Source organism: Hevea brasiliensis, chromosome 16, assembly GCF_030052815.1.
Source record: "Hevea brasiliensis isolate MT/VB/25A 57/8 chromosome 16, ASM3005281v1, whole genome shotgun sequence".
Lineage (NCBI taxonomy): Eukaryota > Viridiplantae > Streptophyta > Magnoliopsida > Malpighiales > Euphorbiaceae > Hevea > Hevea brasiliensis.
This window is the reverse complement of record NC_079508.1, coordinates 34,111,760-34,125,006: the sequence shown is the minus strand read 5'-3', so window position 1 is coordinate 34,125,006 and position 13,247 is coordinate 34,111,760. Positions and strand designations below refer to the sequence as shown.

At 35.9% G+C, this 13,247-nt stretch overlaps 1 long non-coding RNA gene across 1 annotated transcript; it reads right to left on the bottom strand.

Moving 5' to 3' along the window:
• Positions 1-732: 732 nt before the first annotated feature.
• Positions 733-12,885, bottom strand: LOC131174523 (uncharacterized). The gene is made up of 3 exons (XR_009144860.1): positions 12,519-12,885; positions 11,719-11,775; positions 733-930 (listed from the first exon to the last, which is right to left on the bottom strand). It is a non-coding gene; the product is annotated as an uncharacterized LOC131174523 (long non-coding RNA).
• Positions 12,886-13,247: the final 362 nt, after the last annotated feature.

Below are 13,247 nucleotides of genomic sequence, written 5' to 3'. Positions count from 1 at the left end.
GTTAAAAAATGCAAATTACAAAAATGTAAATTTCCATTTTTAAATTTCAATCCAAATAATGGCACAAAAATTTGTGTCGAAATACAAACAGATTACTATTAGACTTTAGAAAAAAGGAATTAACTTTGTTTGTAAATATAAAAATTAGTTAGTTTTCTTTAAAATATTCAAAACAAATTTAAAAAGCGGTTTGCAGTCCATTTGTAAACTCAATATATAATTATTGTTGTTGATTTAATTGCAAGTTTAGACATGATCGTGCAATCTATTTGTAATTTGCAAATGGAAAGATAATCAATTCGAAAATTTACAGTGTGCTTATTTTTATTTTATATTATTTATTATCAAAATTAGAAATAGAAAAAAGAGTTGTTTGCAATTTACAAATAGACACTTGTTCAGTTTCTATAATTAATATTGTTGATTTGATTACAAGTTTAGAAATGACCATGTAATCCATTTGTAATTTGCAAATGGAGAGATAATGTCACGACCCAACCTATGGGCCAGACCGGCACTAGGACCTGAGCCAGCTTATAGCCCCCGAGGCCCGTAGTAAGCCTAACTATTCCTCAAATCCATAACCAGGCCCACAATTTAGACCCAATATGCATATAAGATAATTTAAATTAAATTGTTATAATTTCACTTCGGGCCAACTTAGCCCATAAATTTTCAAAAAACTAAAATCAGGGGAGCCCAGCTCAACCCTGTTACCTCATTTACAAACTGTTTAAATACCATACAAATCTTCATTTATAAATCTCAAAAATTTAAATTAACACAATTTCTAGCAAGGTCCACACTATTACTAACACATGCGGAGTTCTAGATTTTAAATTTAGAAAAGATAGTAAAACAATTAAATAATCGACGTTAAACCTGCGAGGAAGAAAACAGGTTGCTCTGTGAAATAACTCCTCCTGTGGCCTGGAAAAAAATATTGAACAGGAGTGAGTTGTCACACCCTACCTTTCTGTAAGGCATAACATTATCCCGTAGTATACCTAATGAATTACCAACTCCGTCTACTGATAATCCATTAAATACACTGCAAGGGATTTTAAAAACTTTTCTTACTTCTTTTACAGTGGTGAGCACTATTTACAGGTATTAAAAACTTTTGTGAACTGAAGTGAACCAGCTAACTCATTTGGAGTATTTGGAATTTCTGTAAAAATTTTGGCAGAGTGCCATCTGTATTTTGGATAAAACAGTTCTTCAGAAAACCTGTAAAAAGCACTTCAATAATTTTTCCAAATCTCAGCTCCAACATTTTTCTTAACACAACACATTTCTCAACTCAAATCCACAGTGATTTTTCAAAGACTGAGATAAAAGAAATATAATACAATTTTTACAAGCCAAAATAACTCATAATTATTTTGCAACTTTAATGTACAATCTTTATTTACAACTGCTCAAAACCAACAACAATATGTACATACAGTGAACATACATTACATTGCAAAATACAAAATATTGGTATACTCATTATACCCGGTAGTCTCTCGCTGGAGGTACTAGCAGCCTAATCTGCTGCCCTGTCTGTCTGTCTACCTGCGACAGCAATGAAAAGCTATCGCTGAGACAATGTCTCAGTGGTGCACAACATTAACCAAATACAACTTTAAATCACAGTTCATAAATCATATAAATGATGGATATGTAAAACCATAGTTAATTTCAAGACAATGAATGTCATAAGGAATTTAACACAATATCACAATAAATCTCAGTAATCAAAATGTAGTTAAATTCAAAAGACAGTGAATGTCAATAAGAATTTAAACTCCATTTCACAAATTATCAAAGCTCATAATAACACAATTTAGTCAAATAATTTACGAACACGGTGTTGCCAATTCATACACAACTTAAGCATGACACAAAATTCCGATCAATGCAGCGTTGTACACCACGACAAAGCAATCACAACCCCACTAATCGAAATCAATGAGGAAGGGAGCTAGCTATATAATGAGTACTCATCCGATCACCTCAACTGGTAAACCAGAGAGGGAGAAAAATAAACGATCACGACTCCATAAATGGAGAAGGAAAATAAACGATCACAACCCCATAAATGGAGAAGGAATGATACGATACTGTCATGCTAAGTGTGAACACAAAATCAATTCCAAACATTTTATTCAAATGATTCGTGAGAATCCAATAAATTTCCAAAGTCATAATTTCATTCACAAAATGGCAACACAATTCATAAGTAACTTTAATTTTCACAAATCACACTAAATAATTTTTTCCACAGTTTCAAACCATTTACAATGCTTTTCAAGCAATAAGTATCCATTCAAACACATTTCCATAATTAAAAACAATAATATACAAATAGTCATAATTTATTTCAATTGAAAAATTCAAAAGAAATAACTGTTGTGCACAAACCTCTGATAACTGTCTCCTAGTCTTGACTCAGTGTTTCCTTCCCTTTCCCTGAGTCTTTGCTAACTGAGAAACACAATTTGAAGTGTTTTAGCACTTAATTAAACTCTCTCTAACGATAATGCTTGATAATTAATTCACTGAATTCTATTATTTGCTTAGTCAACCTAATATGTCGACCCTCGATGTATTCTAAGTAAATTAGGTTTTAATGTTACTAATATGTCACATTCGATAGCCTTTTACGGTTGGTACATGTTACCAAACTCATTTCCATGTATCTTGCATTTTCTTGCAATTTGCTGGATTCCGGGATACTAGTTTGACCTAGCCGGACGACCTAGTTCCCTCGGTTTTCGGGTTTCGGTCAAAACTACAAACTTGTAGATCTACGTCTTATGGAACGCAGGGCAAAATTTTAGGTCAATCCGAGTTAAGTAGACCAAGTTATGGTCATTATACTATTGCTGGTCAAATGGCATCAAATTAGGTCAATTTTAGGTCAATTTGGTCAACTTTGGTTCGGCCAGTTTTTGGACCCGAACTTGTGCAAGCTTTTTGACTTGCTTATGGTCATTTCTGGGCTTTGGTGTCTTCATAAGACTTGTAGGTATGGGTCTTAACTATTCATGGTTAAAATTTCAGGTCAATTGGACCTGTTTTGAGTGAGTTATGGCCTATACACTAACTGCTGCCCAAATGGTCAGTTTTTAGGCCTCATTTGCACTTAATCCGAATTGGTCATTTTTCATGCCACCTTGCAAGCAGAATTTTGGCAAGCTTCCTCAATGAAAGTTGGCACATTTTGTGCCTAGTTTCACCTCCAATTGGTCTCATACCAATTGAAGTTACACATTTAAAGTTATTGACTAGAATGCATACTGCCCTTAACTACCTTACTTAACATACATCAATTATACACTTACGTTACTACATGTCCACTTCCCTTACCAATTCTGTTTTGGTTCATTACCAAAACCATATTCCACTTTACATTAACATCACTTTGGGCAGATTACAAACATCCTTAATACACCAATTAAAACTCACATTTACAAAGTCTAAGTACAATCACATATACACCTAAACCTTACTAGTTCTTACATACACTTTACACAATCAATCTATATACATATCCATCAACCTTAATGTCAATATTTCTGCCAACACCTTCATGAACACATACATTTATCCAAGAATCCCAAGGCTGCCGAAAATGTTCCTCAATACCAAAGTATCATACAATTCATCAATTTCCATCCCAAATGCAAAATTCACCATATACATATGGAATAATTTGCTAGAACATTAAATCACCATAACCAACATAATTTATCATCAAATATATGCACAAATATTTCATCAAATACATAACTCCATGGCTGTCCAAAATGGACATCTCAATAACTCTTCAAACTTGAAAATTTTCTTCACAAAACCAACACCCATAACATGAACACAAAGTTTAACAAAGTAATCTTCCAAAATACAAACTTACCTTATGGTTGGAACTTGCTAAACCTTGATTAAACTTCTTGATTTTGGTATCAAGCTCTTCCTTATGATGTGTAGACAAACTTTAATGAAGGAACCTAAGTGATTGGAGTTGAAATGGAGGAGTGCATGAAGCTTTACACAAAACGGTAATGGAGGATTTTCCCATCCTTCATTTCGGCATGGTGAAGAAAATTTGGAGAAGATGATGTGCAGATGGTGTAGTGGACTTACACCTGCCCCATTTAGTGTTTGATTAATCTCAAGTGGTCCACTCACCAAATTTAAATCATATTATATGTTAATTGTTCATTTATCCCACATTAACCCATAATTTTAGCTATTTACTTTAGGTACCACCAAATTAATTTTTCATTATATTTTCCAAGTGTAATATTATTTATTTTTAATGGACATTTAGGTCAAAAGACAATTCGGGATGTTAAATGACCATAATGCCCCTATTCGGGTTGCATTCCCGATTTTTCGGTAACACCGGATTTTGTCTGTTTTTCGATTTCTCACTTTTCTTTATACTAATTATTTAATTTTTCTTTGATCTTTCTAATGAGATTTATTCTTCAATAAGGGTCTATTTAAGTTCTAAAAATATTTTCCAGGATTCCCCGCAGTCCAGGGCTAGTCAACGGTCCACGCCGTGACTTCCCGGTGCGGTCACCCATCGCTAGGGTTCCCGGCTCGCTTAACTTGATTACATTTCTTTGCTATTATTTTTCCTTTGTTTTTCTTGTATTTTCTTTTCTTGTATATCATTATTTTATATCTCCTCACTCATATTGAAGTGTAGTTCTAGGCATCCTAGCTGTCCGGACAACATTGGTCACCGGAACAGTAGAACGCACTACCGAACTTAGGGGTGTTACAATTCTCCCCCCCTTAAAATAATTTCGTCCATGAAATTTTACCCCATAGTCATCTTACACTAGTCATATGTTTATTTTCTCCTTTCTATACGATCGTATAATCTTATTTTCCTCAAATTTATATATAAGACTTTTAACAATCTACTACAACGTTTAATTTGTTTGTATAACACTAATCTCCTCTTACTATTATGCTGTCTAATATTTCGGTTCACGTTGCTTCTTGAATGACCCTTGAGGTCATGTTAGAATCATTCATCAGTCATTGGTCCTCTGACCATTCTGATCCATAGTCTTCCTCACATTAGTAATATTTCTTTGTTATATATGAATCAACTGTTCAAATCTCTACTTCCATAACTCTTTTTATCTGTCAATATTTTATAACTTACTTTCTTTTGTACCGAACTATAACCTTTCGATATTCTAACTTTTGAGTTTTAGATCCCTAAGTAGGATTTTCAAACTTATTTCTAACAATTAAATTATGTCCCGCATAACTATATTAAAAATGTATGCCGTTGGCAACTATCCTCATCTAGGTGTACTATCAGATAGTATGTAGCTCTACACAATAATCTCAAGTTAGTACTGTAATCCGCAGTTTACAGTATAAACAATCAAGAACATTGCATAGTTACTACAATATATCCCAATAGATCAAACTTTCCTATCCTTTGTCCTTTTCGAATTCACTGATATCCGAACTTATTCTGATTACAATATCCATTAACAATTACTACTAGTAACATCTCTGCCTTCATCTAGAGCAATTTTGTTACTGTAACTTACTTTTACGTCCTCTTGCTTTACATTAAATAGGCTCGCCAATTAGCTTTATAATTTATGGTGTGTCAAGAAATACTTTTCGCCGATAAACTCTTCCAAAACTAATTTCACTTATTATCACAATCTCTATCCTAAAGGACTAATCACTAATGTATCAAAATTTATTTCCCTGACCTCCTGTCCTAGCGGACTTGTTACTAGCACCTCGAAGTCCATTTTTGTACATGGAACAGCAATGCAATCAATGATGCTAGCACTCACATAAGAATGGGTAGAACCCAGATCAAATAACACAAACACATCTTGGTTAAAAGTTGAGAAGGTACCAGCCACAACGTCAGATGTCTCAGCCTCTTCCCTCTGTCTCATTGCATAGACTCTGACCGGAGCACTGTCTTGCTCTGAATGTTTCACTGTGGTTTGGCTGCCTGCTGGGCTACCTCTACCCCTGCCTCGACCTCTGCTGGGTGGTTGTGAACTTCTGGTGACAAGGCTCTGAACTGACCTTTCTGCAGAAGTAGGAGGTGGTCCAACTCTGCGACTACTGGTGCAATCCTTGGCAAAGTGTCCTGTGCCTCCACAGTTATAACAAGCTCCAATAGCCTTATAGCATATCCCACCATGATATCTTCCACAAGTTTCACATTAGCGGGAATGGTAGGAACCTATGGTACTCTGCTGACCAGATAAAGGAGGTTTCTGTCCTGAATGTCTTCCCCTACTAGACTTCTTGCCACCTCTGCTGTGTCCCCCATAGTTCTTCCTCTTTCCAATAGGACCACTGGAACTCTGTTCTACTGATTTTCCCTCTTTCTTTGTCTTCTCTGATTTCTTTTTCTCAGGAGTTGCTTCAGACTCAATTCTTTCCAACTCTAGGGCTTGAGAAATAAGTTCAGAGAAGTTAGTGTGTTTGAATCCGACCACTTGTAATATGATACTGGGTTTTAAGCCAGTTTCAAACCTCTTGCATCTCTCCCTGCTGGTAGCAAGTAAACTTACTGCATAATGGCTCAGGCGGGAAAATTCTCTTTCATACTCAGCCACTGATCTGCCTCCCTGTTTTAGACTTAGGAATTCTTGTAACTTCTGGTCTACATAAGCATCAGGGACATATTTCTGTCTAAATTCCCTGAGAAAGTCATTCCATGTTAGCACTGCAGGTTCTACCAGACTGTGGGGAATGGTTTTCCACCAGTCATAAGCATCCTCAGAACAAAGATACAGAGTATTCAAATCGAGCTTCTGTGCAATGCAGTTTCTTGAATACCCTATCCATCCTTTCTAACCACTGCTCGGCCTCTAGAGGATCTATCGTCCCCTTGAACTCAGAGCCCCATACTTCATCAATTTGTCATCTTGCCTAGTAGGAGATTGTGGTTGTACCACCGTGTCTGTATTGGGACTTGAGTAGGCACATTACCGACCATTTGTTGGAACATTGCGACCATCTATCGACCAAACCGAGCAGAAACTGCAGATCAGCTGGGGTCTTCTTTGAACCATCGACATTGTGTAGGGTCAGCATCCTTGCACCTCAGCCTCTATAGATTGATCGACTGAACGATCACCCTCTTCCATAGTCAATTCGAGGATCTTAGACCTCTTGAACAATTAACACAAGGAAATTTCCTCCCGTTAGTGCATATTTATAATGTAATGTACTGTATGTATCAAACAATGATATTGAGCAGTTGTACTATGAAGAAAGAATATTCAAGTAACAGGTGAAAACAGAATTTAAAAACTTTGCACTGATACCACTAAAACATGTCACACCCTACTTCTCTGGAAGGCATAACATGATCCCGTAGTATACCTAATGAATTACCAACTCCGTCTACTGATAATCCATTAAATACACTACAAGGGATTTTAAAAACTTTTCTTACTTCTTTTACAGTGGTGAGCACTATTTACAGGTATTAAAAACTTTTATGAACTGAAGTGAACCAGCTAACTCATTTGGAGTATTTGGAATTTCTATAAAAATTTTGGCAGAGTGCCATCTGTATTTTGGATAAAACAGTTCTTCAGAAAACCTGTAAAAAGCACTTCAATAATTTTTCCAAATCTCAGCTCCAACATTTTTCTTAACACAACACATTTCTCAACTCAAATCCACAGTGATTTTTCAAAGACTGAGATAAAAGAAATATAATACAATTTTTACAAGCCAAAATAACTCATAATTATTTTGCAACTTCAATGTACAATCTTTATTTACAACTGCTCAAAACCAACAACAATATGTACATACAGTGAACATACATTACATTGCAAAATACAAAATATTGGTATACTCATTATACCCGGTAGTCTCTCGCTGGAGGTACTAGCACTTAATCACGCTCTGCTCTGTCTGCCTACCACATGACAGCAATGAAAAGCTATCGCTGAGACAATGTCTTAGTGGTGCACAACATTAACCAAATACAACTTTAAATTACAGTTCATAAATCATATAAATGATGGATACGTAAAACCATAGTTAATTTCAAGACAATGAATGTCATAAGAAATTTAACACAATATCACAATAAATCTCAGTAATCAAAACGTAGTTAAATTCAAAAGACAGTGAATGTCAATAAGAATTTAAACTCCATTTCACAAATTATCAAAGCTCATAATAACACAATTTAGTCAAATAATTTACGAACACGGTGTTGCCAATTCATACACAACTTAAGCATGACACAAAATTCCGATCAATGCAGCGTTGTACACCACGACAAAGCAATCACAACCCCACTAATCGAAATCAATGAGGAAGGGAGCTAGCTATATAATGAGTACTCATCCGATCACCTCAACTGGTAAACCAGAGAGGGAGAAAAATAAACGATCACGACTCCATAAATGGAGAAGGAAAATAAACGATCACAACCCCATAAATGGAGAAGGAATGATACGATACTGTCATGCTAAGTGTGAACACAAAATCAATTCCAAACATTTTATTCAAATGATTCGTGAGAATCCAATAAATTTCCAAAGTCATAATTTCATTCACAAAATGGCAACACAATTCATAAGTAACTTTAATTTTCACAAATCACACTAAATAATTTTTTCCACAGTTTCAAACCATTTACAATGCTTTTCAAGCAAAAAGTATCCATTCAAACACATTTCCATAATTAAAAACAATAATATACAAATAGTCATAATTTATTTCAATTGAAAAATTCAAAAGAAATAACTGTTGTGCACAAACCTCTGATAACTGTCTCCTGGTCTTGACTCAGTGTTTCCTTCCCTTTCCCTGAGTCTTTGCTAACTGAGAAACACAATTTGAAGTGTTTTAGCACTTAATTAAACTCTCTCTAACGATAATGCTTGATAATTAATTCACTGAATTCTATTATTTGCTTAGTCAACCTAATATGTCGACCCTCGATGTATTCTAAGTAAATTAGGTTTTAATGTTACTAATATGTCACATTCGATAGCCTTTTACGGTTGGTACATGTTACCAAACTCATTTCCATGTATCTTGCATTTTCTTGCAATTTGCTGGATTCCGGGATACTAGTTTGACCTAGCCGGACGACCTAGTTCCCTCGGTTTTCGGGTTTCGGTCAAAACTACAAACTTGTAGATCTACGTCTTATGGAACGCAGGGCAAAATTTTAGGTCAATCCGAGTTAAGTAGACCAAGTTATGGTCATTATACTATTGCTGGTCAAATGGCATCAAATTAGGTCAATTTTAGGTCAATTTGGTCAACTTTGGTTCGGCCAGTTTTTGGACCCGAACTTGTGCAAGCTTTTTGACTTGCTTATGGTCATTTCTGGGCTTTTGTGTCTTCATAAGACTTGTAAGTATGGGTCTTAACTATTCATGGTTAAAATTTCAGGTCAATTGGACCTGTTTTGAGTGAGTTATGGCCTATACACTAACTGCTGCCCAAATGGTCAGTTTTTAGGCCTCATTTGCACTTAATCCGAATTGGTCATTTTTCATGCCACCTTGCAAGCAGAATTTTGGCAAGCTTCCTCAATGAAAGTTGGCACATTTTGTGCCTAGTTTCACCTCCAATTGGTCTCATACCAATTGAAGTTACACATTTAAAGTTATTGACTAGAATGCATACTGCCCTTAACTACCTTACTTAACATACATCAATTATACACTTACGTTACTACATGTCCACTTCCCTTACCAATTCTGTTTTGGTTCATTACCAAAACCATATTCCACTTTACATTAACATCACTTTGGGCAGATTACAAACATCCTTAATACACCAATTAAAACTCACATTTACAAAGTCTAAGTACAATCACATATACACCTAAACCTTACTAGTTCTTACATACACTTTACACAATCAATCTATATACATATCCATCAACCTTAATGTCAATATTTCTGCCAACACCTTCATGAACACATACATTTATCCAAGAATCCCAAGGCTGCCGAAAATGTTCCTCAATACCAAAGTATCATACAATTCATCAATTTCCATCCCAAGTGCAAAATTCACCATATACATATGGAATAATTTGCTAGAACATTAAATCACCATAACCAACATAATTTATCATCAAATATATGCACAAATATTTCATCAAATACATAACTCCATGGCTGTCCAAAATGGACATCTCAATAACTCTTCAAACTTGAAAATTTTCTTCACAAAACCAACACCCATAACATGAACACAAAGTTTAACAAAGCAATCTTCCAAAATACAAACTTACCTTATGGTTGGAACTTGCTAAACCTTGATTAAACTTCTTGATTTTGGTATCAAGCTCTTCCTTATGATGTGTAGACAAACTTTAATGAAGGAACCTAAGTGATTGGAGTTGAAATGGAGGAGTGCATGAAGCTTTACACAAAACGGTAATGGAGGATTTTCCCATCCTTCATTTCGGCATGGTGAAGAAAATTTGGAGAAGATGATGTGCAGATGGTGTAGTGGACTTACACCTGCCCCATTTAGTGTTTGATTAATCTCAAGTGGTCCACTCACCAAATTTAAATCATATTATATGTTAATTGTTCATTTATCCCACATTAACCCATAATTTTAGCTATTTACTTTAGGTACCACCAAATTAATTTTTCATTATATTTTCCAAGTGTAATATTATTTATTTTTAATGAAAATTTAGGTCAAAAGACAATTCAGGATATCAAATGACCATAATGCCCCTGTTCGGGTTGCATTCCCGATTTTTCGGTAACACCGGGTTTTGTCTGTTTTTCGATTTCTCACTTTTCTTTGTACTAATTATTTAATTTTTCTTTGATCTCTCTAATGGGATTTATTCTTCGATAAGGGTCTATTTAAGTCCTAAAAATATTTTTCAGGGTTCCCCGCAGTCCAGGGCTAGTCAACGGTCCACGCCGTGACTTCCCAGAGCGGTCACCCATCGCTAGGGTTCCCGGCTCGCTTAACTTGATTACATTTCTTTGCTATTATTTTTTCTTTGTTTTTCTTGTATTTTCTTTTCTTGTATTTCATTATTTTATGTCTCCTCACTCATATTGAAGTGTAGTTCTAGGCATCCTAGCTGTCCGGACAACTCTGGTCACCGGAACAGTAGAACGCACTACCGAACTTAGGGGTGTTACATGAGTGTTCGACTCAAAGAGTAAAATATCAATTTTAACCATAATCTCTATAACTATCTAAAGCTAATGCACCCTATAGAGTGAAATGCAACATCAACAACAATTGCACATCATAACATCAAAAAGGTAATTTGGAGCACTCGCACCTAGTAATATCAATCATAATATATGGGAGGTGATCCCCTATATAGCTCTCTTAAAAATTAACCTGGTGCCAGTGAAGAACTCAAGCTGGACTTTCACTTAATAAACCAAATCGGGGTCCCAGCAAAGAACTCAAGCCGTGACTACCCCCGAAGGATCGGGTCCCAGCGAAGATCTTAAGCCATGTCTACCCGTCCTATCTATTGTCCACACCACATCACATGCACGCTAACGCACGCACACTGCTTCAAATTACCACAACAACATCCATGGCACTTTAACAGTTGTGAATGCAATATAAAACGTGCTTAGAATTTAACTACACAGATACATATATATAAGTGATGCATGGGCATGCTTAAACATATAATAATATCGAAATTACAATTAAAATTAATATTTTACTCACTGTACACCGATGACTATTGTGGCTGCTGGATGCAGAAAAATAGCTGACCTCGATCACCTAATAATTAAATTATAAATTTATTAGTACTAAGTTAAGATAAAACTCTAAAGAGGCAACAGACAGCCTAATTCATGCCGGAAATCCGGCAGAGTTTCCCCTATACCTGGGACCTACCCAACCTGCAAAAAGGCTCAAATAACACTTCTAAATTCTCAATTTCCACAACCACATCTCATCAATATCACATGGCCCCTCCTGGGCCCTCCAAATCAGACAATACTCAAAATCTTAAAAATTACGTTTTAGTCCCTATAATTGACATTTTTCAAAAATCCACTCAAACAAGCTCTAAAAATTCTAAAATTTTGCCCCGCGGTCTTTAATAATATTATAAGGCTATTGCAAAATGAATTATAATTTTCTAATCATCCATGAATATTTTATTCAAGAATTTTACTTGATTGCATAAGTTTCCAACATCTAACATATTCTTAATTCAACCTAATTAAATATTCACATATTTAAACCTCCATCCTCAAGCTTCAACCAATTATATAAAATTTAATTATCTTAATTTCAAATAATCTTATATGCCCATATGCTAAAAATCTAACTAAATTCCATCTATATTTTTCAAAAATATTCTACAATCACTCAAAAATTCAACAAACACCATAGAATATCTCCAAATAATTTTACTTTCATCATATATTTTTCTTAGAATTTTTCTCCAATTTTTCCTGTTTAAGAAACATGGTATTTATGCTCCACAGACAGAGAAATAATAAAAATTGTCTTACCCGAAGTTTATCTGTGTCTCAAAAATTTCAAAAATTTATGAGGAAGCCTCTGGAAGTTGAATCACCTCCATAGCCTATCGGAGCCACCGCCGGAACCACCGCGCACGGTGGCCGGCCGCCGGTCGTCGGGGACATTTGCCGGATCTGATCATACCACCATGTTCCTCTCCTCTTCCTCAGTCCATATGTGGTCTCGGATCGTCGATCCAATGGTCGGATCGTCCTAGATCTGACGAAAAAGCTTGAAAAACTCGAAATTTCTCTCCTCCATATCTCACTCATCCGACCTCCATTTGCTGCAAAATTGGTATCAAAAGAAAGCTCTCGGAACAAGCTTTCCAACGCCACCTGAATCACCTCGATCGGACATCAGATGAAGCCGGAATCGCGCCGAAAAGCCGCTGCCCACTGTGGGTGTGTTTTCTCTCTCTCCTCCCTCTCTTGCCGCCGTTTCTGGTGGCTCTTGCCGTCGTCGGAGGGTCGCCGGCCGGGTGGGGAGTCGCTTGGGAGGTCGCTGGTCGGTGACCGAAAAAAGAAAGAAGAAGAAGAGAGGGAAGGAGAGGAGAGAAGAGAGAATTGGGGGGGGGGGGGTTTCCTCCTCCCGATTTTCAACTTTTTTTTTTTTATATAAAAAGCTGGCTGTGACAGTGGAATTCCACTGTCACACTCCAAAAGTCCCATCTTTTGTTTTTTTTTCTCTTGTTGTTACATTCTTCCCCCCTTAAAAAA